This window comes from Mustela nivalis (genome assembly GCF_964662115.1).
Source record: "Mustela nivalis genome assembly, chromosome: 15".
Lineage (NCBI taxonomy): Eukaryota > Metazoa > Chordata > Mammalia > Carnivora > Mustelidae > Mustela > Mustela nivalis.
The window spans coordinates 6,627,035-6,644,748 of NC_139034.1; the positions used below are offsets into that span (position 1 = coordinate 6,627,035).

At 39.3% G+C, this 17,714-nt stretch overlaps 1 protein-coding gene across 3 annotated transcripts in view; it reads left to right on the forward strand.

Moving 5' to 3' along the window:
- SGCG (sarcoglycan gamma) overlaps positions 1–17,714 on the forward strand; it is a 145,129-nt gene that overhangs the window by 14,324 nt on the left and 113,091 nt on the right. Inside the window, exon 1 of one of the 3 annotated variants that reach the window (XM_082700220.1) lies at positions 12,119–12,320. The exons of the other annotated variants lie outside the window; for them this stretch is intronic. The gene's annotated coding sequence lies outside the window, so the exon portion shown is untranslated. Of the gene's footprint in view, positions 1–12,118; positions 12,321–17,714 lie in introns of those variants that run through there. 3 annotated transcript variants of the gene reach the window in all.

A 17,714-nucleotide genomic window follows, 5' to 3' on the forward strand; every position in this document is an offset into this window, starting at 1 on the left:
CCCAGAAAAACAGTTTCAGAGAGAGTCAATCATTAATTCCATTAAGCAACCTTTATATACAATAGGAAGCATTGCCATACACCCACCTAAAATAGCATTACTTTTCTGAGGCAATTACTGAGACTATGAGAACTGAATTTCTCATTATTCTAGCAAACATAAAAACTAGTCAACAAAAGCAACTCAAGTGTATGACAGAGATAATCCTTGATGAATACTACTTAAATGCATCATGAATATCAGACAACTGCTGTTATTATTCACTCCATTGCATTGTTACCATATCTTACCAAATCTACAATGCCCATTTTTTGCATTTTAATAGCTCTTAATTAGAATGCATATGACCATTAGTGCCAGATTATAGTTTAATTTCCAGAAGTACTCCTTACTGGCATAAAAACAGTGGTGGTCTTAAAATCATCACTTTTAGCTTTGATGAGATAATATTATATGAGAAAGTCGGGGCTTTTTTAGGAAGTATCCTTGAATCATTACTAAGCCTATCATTTTTTTAAAAGAGTTTATTTATTTATTTGACAGACAGAGATCGCAAGTAGGCAGAGAGGCAGGCAGAGAGAGAAGAGGAAGCAGGCTTCCTGCTGAGCAGAGAGCCTGATGTGGGGCTCGATCCCAGGACCCTGAGATCATGACCTGAGTCAAAGGCAGAGGCTTTAACCCACTGAGCCACCTAGGCGGCCCCTCCTTTTTTATTTTATTTTATTTTTTTTTTTTTTTGAATTTAGAACTATGGTCTTAAATCTTCCCCCTGGTCTTCTCTTGCCAGATCAAGTTATCTTTCTCTGTCCTCATCTTTGACTTCCCCAGAGCATTTGGTAACCCTGAGTAACCCCGTCATTCACGTATGCCACCACAGAAGGTTTGGGTTTCTGCAGCTTCCCAGTTCTGTTTCCCAGCTGTTGGTAAGGAGCTGTTCCCGTTGGTGTTCATCACCTCTCTTCATTTTTTTGAAATTACTCTTGGTACCATCACCTCCTTTTTTTTTTTTTTTTTAACACATCTATAGTATTTATTGTCATTTGCCAGAAGAAAGCAATAGTAAAACAAACATTTATGGGGAAAAAAAATTTTTTTTAAATGCTGCTGCTGGAAACACAACTAAATTTCACCCAAGTCACTCAAACGGATTGGAAGTAGAAAATGTTGTCACAGAAGAGTAATTTTTTTTATCTCCCCCTTCCTTGCCAGCCTCTTATTTTGCCCCTGCCTTTACAGAATACTCCTATCAGATGCCAGCCTTGTTCCCAGTTCCACCACCTGGCTCCAGAAGTATGCTGCTGAGATGGTCTCCAAGCTCATTGTCTCATTTCCTTGTTCTTCTAAAATTATTCTGTTCCCACTTACGCCAGTTCCTTTGGCAGCTGCATGGACTTAAGATAGGCAACGTTGCTGTGGCGAATGTCATTCAAGAGCTGATCTCTGGGAGTGATTTCCACCGGGGGTGGCCTGTTTTTCGGCACCGGTTTGAGCGTTCTGATGACATCTTTGAGGTTGGTCTTCTCCAGCGGCTCTCTGGCCTCAGGCATCTGAGCTTGCATTGCATCCTCTTCAGCTTCACCACTCGGAAGGAGTCAGGGTCCGTCCTGTACTTGGGGAGCTGTGACGGCTTCCTCAACATTTCATTCTGTCGATTGAAGGCGGCTGCTTGGGGGTTGGGAGGCTGTGGAGGAGGCTGGAGGAACTCCTGCATCCTGGGATCAGGCATGGGTCCCCCCAGCATGGGCCTCTCCCACATTCCAGGTGGCACTTCCTCATTCTCTCACACCAGGACCTGAGTGAATTCCTACACCATGACCACCACCCACAAAAATTGTTTTTTCCTTTTAATTTTTTCAGTGTTCCAATTTTCATTGTTTATGCACCACTTTAAAAAAAGACAAGTTCTTTATTGCGATGGGTAATTAAAACTTACATTAGATTTTTATGTTGCAAATGATCAAATACCCACTCTACAGTTTTGAATGGAAGGAAAGCAATTTATTGGCTGATATAACTAAAAAGTACAAGATTAGAGCTGATTTAGGCATGCCTCGATTTACGGACTTGAAATTACCATGAAGTTTACTTCTCTCAGCTCCAACCTTTGCTGCTCACTAACCAGGCTTGAATCACTATCAGATTCAAGTCAAACAGAAAATAAAGTCTGTCTTGTCAGCCACTGAAACAAAAGTTGTGGGATTGCTCTGATTGAGGCTGGTTGGCTTGGATGGAGTCATTCTAAAATAAGCTCTGGCCAAGAGAATGCCACAGTCTGCTCAGGTTGGGCTAAGTCAGGAGTGAGTTCATACTGGGAATGGATCAAACATATAACTGATAGCAAGATAGGGGTGAGTCCCCCCACAAAAAATCCAAGGGTTATTACTAGAAGTAGAGTTAGTGGATGTTGAGAAACAAAAAACATGTGCTCATACACTTTTTGGAACCAATATGTTCATTTTTGACATTTTTAAGTTTTTAATCTCTCATTTTTAAATGAAAAAAAATTTTTATTTTTTTTAAATATTAGTAAGCCAGTGATATTTTTGTGCTATAGTGGAGAAACCAGATTTTGTGCTATTGTGGAGATGCCAGATTTCCTTCTTATTGCTGAAAGTATCCAGAATCTAATGCTTGATTATCCAACAGCTTTCTTTCTTTCATGGTAGGTAACTGGAGTCTGCCGTAAATAGGCTGTGCTTGGACCAGCATCTCTCATTTTTTTCCCTGTAGTTGCACTTCCTTTTCCAAATAAATTTTTAAAAGGACTTTTTGATCACTTGCTAATTGGGGGGCAAAAACATACATTAGTTGAAATAATTTACGTTAAGCTTATGAAAGTTTCTGTCAGGGCCAACTGGCAAATGGCAGTGCCTTTAAGCTAAGAAAGAGAACAGAAGGGAAGTTTTGGGGATAAGTGGGAGGGGTAATTGAAATATGTTGAGTTTGCAACAAGATGACTTTGAAATACCTGCACCTATAAGTCGTAAACACAAGGGATCCCAGCCAGAATCTTCAGTTGCATCTCATTTGTCAAGGTCCTTCTCTTCATCACTGTCATTTCTCCTGGGCCTCAGCACTGAATGTTGCTGTCACCTCATGACCTCATGACACAGCGTTTGTGTTGTCATGAAACCTCTAGCATCCAGCTGTCACAAGTTCAGTGGAAAGAAGGTTTTTGAAATAATAAGACTTCTAGACTTTTCAGTAGATAGGGTGAAGGTCGGGGGTCAGGAGCTCAGGGACTCTCAAGAGGACACAAGCAGAGCAATGGTCAGAAACATGTCAAGTTCAGCTTCGTGGAAACTCCAGTATCTTTAACTTTCAGACTGTAAGTAACTATGTGTGTCAGTCCAGACTGTTAAGCTGCATGTATCATATACAAGGCAAATTGTTGACAAAAAATGTGGATACTCAAAAACTAAACCGTAAGAAAGTAATTATAATGATTTGGTTTGATTGTGTGAAAGTGCTCTCATGTAGTCTGCCTAGGAAAGTTAGTTACTAGCTGAGCACATTAATGATTAGGCATAGCGTCAAGTCAGAATATTCTTATCATATTTGATATAACATGGAGTAAGCCAAAATACATTTGTTGTAAAGGCTGTATTTGTCATAATCCATGATTCATGTATTTTATTTCATTTTGAAAAATTCACTCACAGCATTAAGAAACAATTATAATAATTTGTATTTTTATGTGTTTGTATGCCATTTGTATGTGTTTTACTCTGTGCCAAGTGCCTTTTGTACATTATCACATTTAATTTTTTTACTAGCCTTGAGCAGAGAGCTGATATTATCCCCAACATTAATAGCAGAAAACAGACCATTAAGAAAATAACTAAGTTACCTAACATTATACAAGCTATTGTGAAAAAGCTGAATTTAAATCTCAGTTGATCCCAAAGCCTAGAATTTGGGGCCATTTGTTTATATTATTTGTAGGGAAAGAATAAGTAAGGAAGATTTTAAATTAATGCTGTACAGTGTTAATCATAATCAGACTACAGAATACCGGACATCAGCCAAGCTGTCAAGCCATAGACGCTCTAAGTATCTACATCCAATTTGGGGGGTTTTAGGGGATTGAACTAAAGTCACCAGTACTGTAACTATTTCAGGGTTTTGCTTCATGGTCTCAAAACCTATTTGTGAGTCAATAAAAAAAAACAGAGCACTCAGGTCAGTGACAGGTACACATCTCAATATGTGTTGGCTCATATACATTTACAATTATGTTCACACACGATTATGTCAACATTTTGAATACGTTTGAAACATTCACAAATATGAGAAATTTCAAAAGGCTGAGGTGGTGATGATTTCTGCTGAAGGAGAATCAACTACCACTAGGTCTCTTTCAAATACACTTAACTTTTCCTTTATGTGCTTCCATAGCCTTTGGTTCCTATCTACACTCTTATGCTAACCGTATTATTGAGTAATTATTTAGCTGTCTGCCCTCCAAGCTAGAAAGAAAGCTACCTTAGTAAGTACATAAATTGTGGCTTACTCGTTAAATTCCTTCATTTAGCAGATATTTAATAAGTACCTAGAGGCTAAGGAAATACAGGTATCAAGACTCAGTCCCTGCCACCAAACTTAAGATCAAATAAAGAATAAACAGGATTTAGAGAAGTAAATAAGCAGTGACAGATTGGTCTACATTGAATGCTGTGAGGACCTTAGGAGGGTACCAGCCTTGCAAAAAGGAGGAAGTAGAAGAGTTAGAGAAGTCTAAGAACTAATATAGAATAGCCCCAACGCGAGGTAGTAGCTCCTCAGAAGAGATACGTCATTGTTAAATGCTGAGTTTGTTGTTTTTGTTTTTTTTTTTTTTTTTTTTTTTTTTTTTTTTTAGTTTGAGAAGATTGAGAAAGATCACTTCTCTTTCTACTGCCCCAGTTCTGAACCAACTGAGAGACAAAGGGAGGAGGCAAATGAAGGTCTCACTGTCATTTCTATTACAGATGTATTGGAGAATGTGTTCGAGAAGTGCAGCCACAATGGGTTTGCTGATGTTACAACCCCAGCAAGGGCTCACCCGCCCCTCAGGCAGCTCTAGGTGATCACAGGTCCCTCCTAGGGCCTGAAGGACCAGTGTCAAAACTGTACTCTCTCCAGGCATGAACATCCCTGAAGAGGGAGAAAATGGACCATACCGACCACTTTCTTTTTCTAACTCATCAATGAAAAGAATGAATCCACTTTCCCTGAGAAGAAATGAGAAGTGACAGAATCTAGAAACGTTACTATACTAGGAGGACCCTTCTCAAAAGAGGAGTGAGTGTTCCTTTGTAAGTGACTATTCTCACAAATTTCAATGTCCGACGTGTTTTCCAGTGTCTCTGGGCACTGACCTATTCCTCTATAGTTTTCCGGTATTCTCTTTTTCAGTTCTGGTTTTTTTCCTCCAATTTATTTTATATCACATATATTCCTTTTCATAAATCATTTACTCTCTAGTTCTTGGTCAGAAATTTCTGATAAGGGTAAAGAGATTTTAAACACATTCATGAAATATAATATTCTCACTCAATGTCTACTTTTCAATAAAAACAAATACATTTACATTTTATAAATGGATGCTCCCTTCCCTTTGATCAAATCAGGTATATGAAATGCCAGATGAATGCAATAGGAAATAAACTAGGGAGAATATTAATTTCACCAAAAAATAAACAGTTATCTTTAAATAGTAATGTACCTTACACAATATAAACCAGAAATGCAAATCAGACTTGAATTACATTTCTCTGCAGGAACTCTTAATGACAGGTGTCAATGGAGCAAGGACTTCAAAGTTTAGGCTGAAATTATTTCAACCTAAAATTTTATTCTAAATGAAACTATTAACCAGTTTTGGAGCAGAATAGATATATTTTCAGACATAAAAAGACTCAGGTCATCTACTTCCCAAACACCACTTCTGAATGATTATTTGAGGGTGCAGTCCATCAAAGCAAAGGAGAGGATGTGAGAGCTGAGTCAGGGAAGGTGCACCCAGCTCAGGGGAGCAGAGATCTAAGGAAGACAGCAGCTGGGCGGGAAGCTGGCTCGGCAAGACAGAGGAAGGAGAGTCTGGGGTACAGGATGCTAAAGAAAAATGTGATCCTATACATTTCAGAACAACATCAGAAATTCAACAGAAGTTTGTTGATGTGGTAGAAGTAGAGAATGCCAGAAAGTGAAAGACCGTTACAAGGTAAGGTAGCATGAGGTGAGTCCTACAAGAAAAACCATGATATAAACTACTTAAATTAGAAAGGAACAGTGCATTTCAAGAAGAAAAAAAAAAAATGACATTGATTCCAAATAATACATTAAAGGAATAAAAACTGAGAGACAACTAGGATAAACCGAGGAAGGCAAATTTTGCAAAATTTTTTGTTTTATGATAACAACAAAAATGGTATTCAGAAACTCCAACAACAATAGCTCTCTGAGAAAGGCACAATATCAGTACAAGGCATTTAAAACATTTGAAGGAATATTTAAAGAAAAAAAAAAAAAGATTCTGAAGTACCTGAGTGGCTCAGTGGGTTAAGCCTCTGCCTTCAGCTCAGGTCATGATCTCAGGGTCCTGGGATCGAGCCCCTCATCGGGCTCTCTGCTCTCAGCAGGGAGCCTGCTTCCCCCCCCCCTCTCTCTGCCTGCCTCTCTGCCTACTTGGGATCTGTCTCTCTCTGTCAAATAAATAAATCAAATCTTAAAAAAAAAAAAAAAAGATTTCATTCAAACTGATAATAGAAGCATTGAGGAGCACAGATATCTGTCTCTGAAAGGGAATATGGTTAGATAGTTGGGTAGCTAGTTATAAAAATGTGAATGCTGTATATTGCATTATTTTTTAAATCAACCTGATCAAATCACAGGAGATATAGGAGATTAAAGTTTCAAAGTGGAAGGTAAATATGACCCCGCTGAGTATGTACAAAAAGTACAGGGAAACTACAGAGAGTTGGAGGTAAGAGTGGCTGGCAGTGGGACACCTGGGTGGCTCAGTGGGCTGAGCTTCCAACTTTTGATTTCGGCTCAGGTTGTGATCTCAGGGTGGTGGGATCAAACCCCAAGTCGATCCCTGCATTGGGCTCCATACTGAATGGAGGGTCGACTTGAGACTCTCTCTCTTTCTCTGCCCCTCGCTCTCCCTAAGATTAAAAAAAAAGAATATTTAAAAAATATATATGACGGCCCAATGCAGTGATTACCAATGAATAACCTTTGAAATTTCAGGTAGTCCATTTTCTGAAATGTAGGAGTTTTCTTTGTTCTTTTTTTAAAATTTTTTATTTCTTTTCAATGTAACAGTATTCATTGTTTTTGCACCACACCCAGTGCTCCAAGCCATCCGTGCCCTCTCTAATACCCACCACCTTGTTCCCCAACCTCCCACCTCCAGCCCCTTCAAATCCCTCAGATTGTTTTTCAGAGTCCATAGTCTCTCATGGTTCACCTCCCCTTCCAATTTCCCTCAACTCCCTTCTCCTCTCTATCTCCCCTTGTCCTCCATGATATTTGTTATGCTCCACAAATAAGTGAAAACATATGATAATTGTCTCTCTTTGCTTGACTTATTTCACTCAGCATGATCTCTTCCAGTCCCATCCATGTTGCTACAAAAGTTGGGTAAGAGTTTTCTTTTTTTAAGTCTTCTTGTTTTTCCAGCATCCCACTGTTTTCTTTCCTGTCATCCCTGACAACACTGAATTAGCCCCTTTACACTAAATAGGGACTTTTACACTTCCCCCCAAGTATCAGAAGAAGCCACAAAATGCCTACATTCAGTAATCTAGTGGTCAATTTATTTTTTTTTATTTGTACAGCAACTCCAAAAGGAATATGAATTTTCTTTCTAAAATGCATATACTTGGATCATCTCTATTTTAAAATAACAGGAGAATTTGGGTGAGAAGCATCCAGGTGATTACATTAATTACATTCTATATTTAAACTTGTGTTTTCATTTGTGTAGAGAATCATTTCACTTTGCTTCTTTGAAGTCTATGGCATCTCTCTTGAGGAAGCTGTAGCTTTGATTAGAGGGGCAGGTCATTGATATGGGTATTTTTTTTTTTTTTTTTGATATGGGTATTTTTTTTTAAGATTTTATTTATTTATTTGACAGACAGAGATCACAAGTAGCCAGAGAGACAGGCAGAGAGAGGAGGAAACAGGCTCCTGCTGAGCAGAGAGCCCGATGTGGGGCTCAATCCCAGGACCCTGGGATCATGACCTGAGCTGAAGGCAGAGGCTTTAACCCACTGAGCCACTCAGGTGCCCTGATATGGGTATTTTTTTAATGCTTGAAATTTATCTCTCACAAAATAATTTGATTTCACATTTCATTTGCTCTGAAAGCAAATACATTTATTACTGTTATACTGACCTCTTCTGGAAAAGTCTTATAATGTCATCCTGATCATATGTTAGCTCTTTTTTTTTTTTTTTTCTGGTGTTACAGTGCACTGTGGAACTGAAATCATAAAAAATACTGAGTTTAGTGTAAATATTCAGGGTTCAGTTAATGGAAGGCTCAGGTGCTGAGCAAGGAGTTCAGAGTCTAATAGAGAAAATATGTATATAAAGCAATGATGGTAATGTAAATGCAAATAACTATAAGTTTATAAATACATATAGAAAGCTGATAATGACAAGTAAATAGACTTTCAAAAGTTAAATAGACATTAGAAAGAAAAGGATGGGAGGTAATTCTAGTCATATTTATCCAGGCATCCAATGGCATGTAGTTTCTTACAGAACCTAAAAGGAGACAGGCTCGGCCCAGTCATAAAGGTGTGTGTGCCCTGTCAAGAACATGGTCCCCATCGTGAAGGCTTGCCACAGGTCTTTAAGCTAGGGAGTGATGTGGAGAGAATGAAATGTTTTCGGCATTTCTCTGGCAATCCCAGGAGTCTAAATTCGACTGCGGCAGAACCTGGAACCAGGCCAGCAGGTACTGAGCACCAGGAGACACCTGCTGGAGTCAGATGGGAGGTGGAGAGAAAGCAGCAGGCAGAGCCGGAGATACTGCGGCTCAGTGAGTGGCAGGCTGGTTAGTGAGGAAGATTCCCAAATCAGCCGTCAGTAACTTGTGGAGGTTGGAGTCATAAACTGAGAAAGGAAGGATGAACAAAAAAGCAGGTTTGAGAGATGAAGAGTTTGGTTTGGGAGGAAAGTGTGAGGTGGTTTGGGGGGATTTTGTCCTAGGAGCTCACCTCTACAGTTAGTATCCAAAATCACAGGAACTACTAAAAATGGGACCACTGTATATCGATCAACTTCAGCTGGCTCCAAACATTGTCTGTTATATTTCACTAGTAAATTTACTCCCCAGCTCTTCCTGACTTCTCTCTTCTTGTCAAACTTTCAACGGTCTCATCCCCCATCATCCCCTATATCCTCCCTCTGCAGGCAAACTTACCTCCTACTTCATATCAAAAACACAAATAATTAATCCAAAATGAACCATATATCTACCAGAAATTCCTTGTTTTCACTGGATCTAAAAGTGGCCTCCCCAACCCACTATCTTAAGCAGCAGGACTGTCTGCCCCCAGGCAGAAGTGAGGCAGGAGGTGAGGATTGCTAATGGACTCTAGGGGGACGGATGCGGATGCGGGTGAATCCCAGAAGGATCCTATAGTTAAGTAAGATCACGCTTAACATAAGAGCCTAAGGACTTTCTTTTATTTATTTATTTATTTATTTATTTTCTGTTATTTGTAATTTATTTTCACTTTTTAAAAAAATTTTATTGTATTTTTCAGTGTTCCAAGATTCATTGTTTTTGCACCATACCCAATGCTCCATGCAATATGTGCCCTCCATAATACCCACCACCAGGCTCACCCAGCCCCCCCACACCATCCCCAAAACACTGTTTCTCAGACTCCACAGTCTCTCCTGGTTCACCTCCCCCTCCGATTTCCCCCAACTCACTTTTCCTCTCCTTCACCCAATGTCCTCCATGTTATTCCTTATGCTCCACAAGTAAGTGAAACCATACGATAATTGACTCTCTCCATTTGACTTATTTAAATTGAAGTACATTTGACACACAATGTTACATTAGTTTTAGGGGTACAACATACTGACTCAACAGTTGTATTCATTACACAGTGTTCACCAGAGAGAAGTGTAGTCACTATCTGTCACTATACATTATCACAATAGTACTGACTATATGCCCTATGCTGTACTTTACATCTCCATGATTTATTTAGGACTGGAAGTTTGTACTTCTTAATCCCCTGTGCCTATTTCACCCATCCCCCCTCTCCTTCCCTCTGGCCACCACCAGTTTGTTCTCTGTAGGAATGATTTCTGTTTCTGTTTGCTTGCCAGGCCCAAACCAGCTCTGTAACCTTGAAGGAGCTCTTTTACATCCAGTGAACTGTTTGACTAGGTTGTTTCCTTTAAGGTCTCTTATAGCTTTAAAATGTTATGATTCCACTGAAAACATATACACTTAGAGATGTATAGTGAAACTATACAAACTTTGAAGATCTTATTTTAGTAATTTCTTTGAAGATCTTATTTTAGTAATTTCAACTATTCTGTAAAATGAAAGATGTTTTTCTTTAAACCCTCCTCCTGAAGGACTGAAAAGTTGGTAGTGTTAGATGAATCTGTAGATGTGAATGGAGATCAAATCCATAACTTGACTAACATTTGTACAAAGCAGTGCACAAAACATTGAAAAGTTCATCGCTATAAAACCAATTTACTGATTGATGAAAAGGTCCCTCAATATGTAACCTTTAAATGTGTGACATTTCAACCAGAATTTTAGGTTAGGAGTTTCAAATTTTGACTTTTCAGACACATACTGATACAAACATCTCATATCATCACTGGTAAGTATTTTATATATATATTTATATGAGATAGTTGTGCTGTAATTTTATTCTGACTATATTGCTGTGTCAGGGAAAATAGTAATGTTCAGAGAGTTCATGAAAGATTTTTTTTAAAGTCTTACAAATAAATGTGTGATTAGTTGAAGCTGTATCAGCTGTTAATTTAAGGCCTGCAGCTGTTGGCATGAGAAGCATCAAATGTTAAAAGAAGTTAGAGTTATAAATAAACAGAATAAGAGAAAAGGTCTTCTGAGAAGAAAAGGAAATATTAAGCATATGGATTATCATTGCACTGCTTCTCCTTTTCCAGGTTTAGTGCTAAAATACAAATTTCAAATATATAATTTGATCTTTGTTAATTCATCCTGCTCACCAGGCTATATAAAAATAATGCAAAATAAAAGATTGTTAAAAAGCTTGATATTTTCTTTACATCTTATGAAAATGAATTATCTACTCTTCTTTTTAAATAAAGATAAAAACGTCAAGATTGCCTTGTTACATTCACATCCTTTGTTAAACATAATGTAAATTTAGTTTACTGGAAAAGAACTGTCGTAATTTTAACAGGCAGAATTTATTTGCCTTCTCTTTATTAGGATGAGCATTCCCCAAGGTTTTCTTCTCAAATATTTTAAATTTTTCTCTTAGAAAGAGGCTTAGGGACACCTGGGTGGTTCAGCTGGTTAAACAACTGTCTTTGGCTTAGGTCATGATCAAAGAATCCTGGGATCAAGTCCTGCATCAGGCTCCTACTCAGTGGGAAGCCTGCTTCTCCTTCTCCCTCTCTCTGCCACTCCCCTGCTTGTGCTGTCTCTCTCTGACAAATAAATATATAAATTTAAAAAAAAAAAACAAAAAATAAAAAAAGAGGCTTAAAGAAAGCGATTTTTAAGGAGTAACTATTAATATGATAATGTGCATTTCAGTTGAGTGACAATAGTATACACTTAATACTAAGTAGGTCATTAAGTTCTAAATGTTGCATGTTAATTTGAAATGATTTTCAAAAGATTTTGTCAACATTAAATTCTGCTGTAAACTAGTCTGGTTTTTCTATTCATTTAAGGTAAAGTTTATTTTAGAAAGTTATAATTACATAAGACTATCATGATTCAGGGTTTAAGTGTTGGTTTTGTAAGATTTTTTTTTTTTTTTTTTTTTTTTTTTTGGCCCACTTAGAGCTGTGTCCTGGAATTGGTGCCCAAACAATTTTAAGTGTGGTATGAGCTGTTTATGTCACTGAGTAAAATTAGATACGCCTGTTGCTAATACGAGGGGATGAAACATGAGACAAGGCCAAACACGTGAGAGCCTTTTCTTCCAGGCACAGTCAGTGAATTCTGAAGCCCCAAATCCTTCACTCATTCTGCAAGTAAGGGGAAAGTTTGAAACATTGTCTCTGTTAGAGGCGGAGGACTGTAGTAATTCCCCAGTGGGTTTTTTAATACATCTAAGGTAAGTCATCCGTTTTAACTTGGATTTTAGATAATTCAACTTGGATTTTATATCATTACAATGTACAATTTAAAAACCAAATAGGTACAAGATTTCTTGGTGTTTTTCTCTTTCTAGGTGGTTAAATGCTGTTTGAAATGTTGAATACATTTCTTTCAAAATGATTATATATAAGTATCAATAAAATTTAGTATAACTTATCATTTCCACTCTTTTACTCTACTAACATGCTATGTATTTTCCACATGAATAGTATTTCTAATGTTTTTATTTTGTAGAATTCCATGATAGCATTTCTCTGTTATGGGACATTTAATTGTATAGTGTAGTTAATCTAGATAAAATGTAATCTTTAAGATTACCTGTTTCTAATTCTGCTCTTAAGTGGTGGAACAACATTTGCTTTACATTTTGTTCATAGTTCTGTTATAGTCATCAAGCAATAGATTGAAATTAATGAGAGCAAGAGTCCCAGTCTTTTTGATAAACTGGGAATAAGCAAAAAAAAAAAAAAAAAAAGCAAATTACCAACTTTGGATTCCCAACTACTTTTGGAATAAAAAAAAAGGAAAGAATAGTTCTCTCCTAAAATCTGGAAAACAAAGTGTTGCTCAAAATCCGTATCAAAAAGTCAGTATAAGTAAAAGGTAAACATGTGCCAACACTTAGGCCTGCTAAGTTTTCAGCTCTTTGTGTTTCCTAATATGGAGCAGTTGAAAAACAAGTTTAAAGGGAGGCACAGAAAAAGATAATAAAGGAAAATAGAATTCAACTGGCTAGAAGATTTGCCAGCAGGATGGAGCAACTCACTAGAACAAAATGTACTATTTAGTTTTTACTTATTTTCTTGGAAACATTTTGTAGGAGTAAGAACAAAGAGGCACACTCAAGAGTTTCAAGACTAATGGTTCAAGCTGGTGTTAGTTTTATAGGTTCTAGAATTTATCTAAGGTTTTCTTTCAAACCCAAATGAAAAGTAGTATTTCAGCATATTTAAATGTCAAATTCCAAAGACTGACAAATCCAAGTTTCCAAAAGAGGCTGGCTAAGCTTGCAGTTGTAGGTGCCAAGGGCAGGCCACCCCAAAATGTAAGAGTCACTTAAGAAATAGCCAGTGAAAAAACAATCTGACACCCCCCACACTCCCCTGTGTTTGTCTCCTGAAAGCCAGAAGTAAATCTTCCGTGTGAAAGGTGCCCTCCTTGTAGAGGGAGATAAGGAGACTTCCTTACCAATCTACCCTCCCAGCCCAAATTCTGTTTAGAATTCCTTACTAATGGCAGCTCCCAAACTTAAGTTTTCTTTGTCCTTTTGATAAATTGAGAATAAGCAAAAAAAAAAAAAAAAAGCAAATTACCAGCAAATTTCTGGTCCCTTTCTCTAAAAAGTATAAAAACTGCCTGCCTGAGTTGTTTATTTTTCTTAAAGATTTTATTTATTCATTTGACAGAAAGAGTGGGCGCGGGCACAAGCAGTGGGAACCGCAGGCAGAGGGGGAGGGAGAAGCACGCTCCTCCTCTCTGAGCAGTGAGCTGATGTCGGGGTTGATCCCAGGACCCTGGGATCATGACCTGAGCCAAAGCGAGCTCCTTAACTGACTGAGCCACCCAGGTACCCTGGGTTGTTTCTTTAGGTCTCCACCTCATTATTGGGCCTGTATGAGCATGTAGTAAACCTTGGGCTTTGTTTTGTTTTCTGTTGATCTGTCTCATGTGATAATTTCATTCTTAAACCACCTGAAGACCCTAAAGGGTAGAAGGTAAAATCTTTCCACCCCTACAGTGTTAAAATGACAAAAATAAAACGGCCAAATATTTCCTTTAAAATACACACTTTCTAGTCATTGCATTGTTGTTGACTATGAAAATTAAATAGTAATTATAAATTATGAAAGGGTGTTCATTTAGTTTAATTTTGCATATTGTGTAGGACCTGTGGTTTCCCCTTTGCTCCCTCTTCTGCTTGGTTTCTCACAGTCCCTGGCTGCTTCTCAAATCAGCCCAGCCCAGCTAAGGGCTAAGCCCACCATTGATACGGTTTCCTCATGGGAGGGAAGTATGACAATCCAAGTATGATTTTGCTACTTGCCTAGTCTTCAGAACCTGCCTCTATCCCTCTTCCCTTCCCTCCCCACCACCAAACAACATCCACATAGCTTCTCTGGACCCTTCGAGGCCAGATTATTTCCATGCAGTCCCCGTGAGTGTTGTGGTTTCCCTCATCCACTGGACTTGCCATTTCAGCCTGCAACTTCATTTTCAATTTTATCTTACTATACTCTAGCAAAATTTATGGGAAAATTTATATAGGAGTATTTAGTAATTTGTGGATTTCCAAAAGTCTCAAGACTTCTTTCAAAATCCCTGTACTGACCCACATTTGAATATCACTTTAAATCACGTTTCAATCCTGAAGAAAAGGTGTCTACAATGATAGAAGTGAATCATGACCTTGAAGTTCTCTGAAACTTCTCAACGAACTGTCAAAGCAATCAGAAAATTGCATATACACCACATTTGATAAGAACCTTAATTAGGTCTACCTCAAGAATTCCTTTTTGTCCTAAACCTTTCATATGGAGACTTGTAACTAAAAAGAATCTCCTCTTGGTTGATACATTTAAATAACTTTCTTTTCTTAAAATTTGTCCTTAATTTTGTGTGGATATTTCTCAGAGTTAAAATTTAGTCAAATGCTATTTTTAGGGACTAGGCAAGCTGAGGTTTAAGGGGAAGGGGTTATAGAGCTGCTTTGTGTGAAATTTTCAGTTCAGTTATAAAACTCCAAAGACTAATGGTGTAATGACAGGTACTTTTATTCTGTTTGGCCAAATGCAGCTTCCATGTGTAACTTTAAGAATATTTTGTACTCTAACTTCCTTTGTAAATAATGTCAAACTTAAAGAGTTATGTCTATACTAGGATGGACTGAGGTCCCCTCTCCCCCTCACAGTGCTGGCACAGGGGACAGGCTACTAAATGGCTAGGAAGTATTTGCATATTTCTCTGGGGCATTGCCCACATCTTTATGTCCAGCTTCTTCTACTACCCTAATCAGCTGCTCTCATACCCTGACATATGCCTCTCAGAGAACATTCCCTTAATAAATTACTTGTATGAGCATCCTCACCTCAGGTTCTACTCAGGGAACCTGACTTCAGGTGGAGGAAGGTGAGCAAAGTTCTACTGAGAACTCCGTCGGCATAGGCATGCTGTAGATACGACTGGCCACCTGTTAAAATCCCGATCTTTCCAGGAGCAGTTGTTTAGATAGGCTTCCCAGGAAACACTCTGAGCTGGAGATTTGCATGCCAATTCATGAGAGAACATCTTTAGTAAGAACACCTGTAGGAAACCGAAGGCAGCCAAATTGGGCAGAACGATTGAATGGAATGGCAAGGTAGTTGTGACACAACTGGGATGGCCCTCAGAGTTGTCCTGGAATTGAGGAAGGTGCCTGGGCCTTCAGCATCCCTGCTGTGATCAAACAGGGGATGTGGAACACACGGTAGGTGGGATGGTGGGGCAGCTCTGTGCCATCAAAAGTAATTCTCATCATCAGTTGTCACTCCTGACAACTGAAGGAATAAGGGCCTTGGTTCTGGCGTGACCAGGGTGTCACACCACTGTTGTTCACCCTGGTTCCACTTAGATTACTTCATGTAATTCGGGACTAGCCCACTCTCCACCCAAGATTCTAATCAGTCTCTTGCCCTGAGGAAACTACTGAAGAAACATCAGTGGGTGAACCACAGGCTCCATGGCTACAGTTGGTCTCTGGATGGCAACTGATACTCACCATCTCTCCTCCTGCCCTCATCCCAACCACCCATTCATTCCCACCTAATACCTGTGTGAGTCTACGTAGCCAACCTGCTGTGATGAGCCTGATATTCAGCTCTGAAGTGTCTGAACCATTGGTCATCATGCCCTGATTTATCAGCCTTTGTGTGAGCACTTGCCTGTTTACTATCAAAATGGTCAAGGAATACCAGGAAATCCTCTGTCCTTCACAGACATTCTTTTGAGCCAGGAATGCTGCATCCTTTCCTTCTAACTTCTGTCTTGATATGAGGGCCTGAAGTGAATGGATGGTAGCTTGAAGATTAATGGTACTCACATTGTCCTGGTAGGAGTATTTCCCACTGGGAACAGACTTCTAGATCCACAGAGCCCATAGTTGTGGAGATGGGAGGCACCCCATCTGGGGTGACCACCTGGGTCACTAAAAGTGATGGTAAGAATGACCACTCTGGATCTCACCCTTGAGGATGCAGTACCACAGTGATTGCTGATAGGGGATATACAGACAGCATCCTGAGGCATTGCCCACACTCACAAGGAATCTCTGAGTTACAGCCTCAACAACAACCTCCAAATGCTGTCCTATCCCCTTCTCAAGCCAGCAGCTAGTAGCTTCTTGTTTACACAATCAGTGATGAGAACAGTAGACCCATTTCCAAGTGCCACAGTGCCTTTGTTGTGAAGTGGATCATTTGATTTGTTGAAATGTCTTGGAGAATCCCGTATCAATGGATCCAACATTTGTAAGTCCTCAGATAGTGATGCTTGCCACAGCCATATAGGCAAAAAAAGAAAAGCGCATACCCAGCCTAGGAATCAGTTTTAGTCAAAATAATTGTCTGCCACTGAGTGGCTGTTTAGGCATGTCAATGGATGGTGCTATATCAAGGTTCAGTGTTGGTGTCTGTTGTTGGCAGTTTAGACACTCAATAGTGGCAGTAGCTAGATCAGCCTTGCTGAGAGGCAGTTTTGTTGGGCCCGTGCTTGGCCTCTGTCCCTACCACTATGGCCATCTGGGAGCACTGGGGGGAGAGGGGTGTTGGCTGGTGGAGTCATTCTGGTTATTTGGTGCCCTTTGCACATCTCTGGAAGATGTTAATATATGAAACAAAAGTCTTGGCTCTTTGTACCCTCGAGTTCCACCCACAAACTCTTTTCCAGATCTCCTTGTCTTCCCTTTTCCAGAACTCCCCTTCTAGGTCCTGATGAACTGACCAAGCCATTCACCTCTATCAGTGAGACTGTATATATTCTAACCTCAGCTGATTTGTGTTTCCACAAAAAGTGGATGAGCAGGCACACTATCTGAAGCTTTGTGCTTTGGGAAGATTTCCTCTCGGCACCTTGACTGGGCTGTGGTCCACAGCAGGCCTTTCGTGGCTTGCACTAATGTATTGAGCCAACCCACCCCAAAACCAAGTTTGGCCTTTTTCCTCCTCTGTAGGCTTGTCATAAGGGACACCCCTCAATGGCCAGAGGACTGGGATGGGGGAGAGGTGGTGGGTGACATAGAGCAATGAGTCACTTGTGTAAGTAGCCTACTTGTGCCCTCTGCCTGGCCCTAACTGTCTAGGAGAAAGTTCTAACTTTC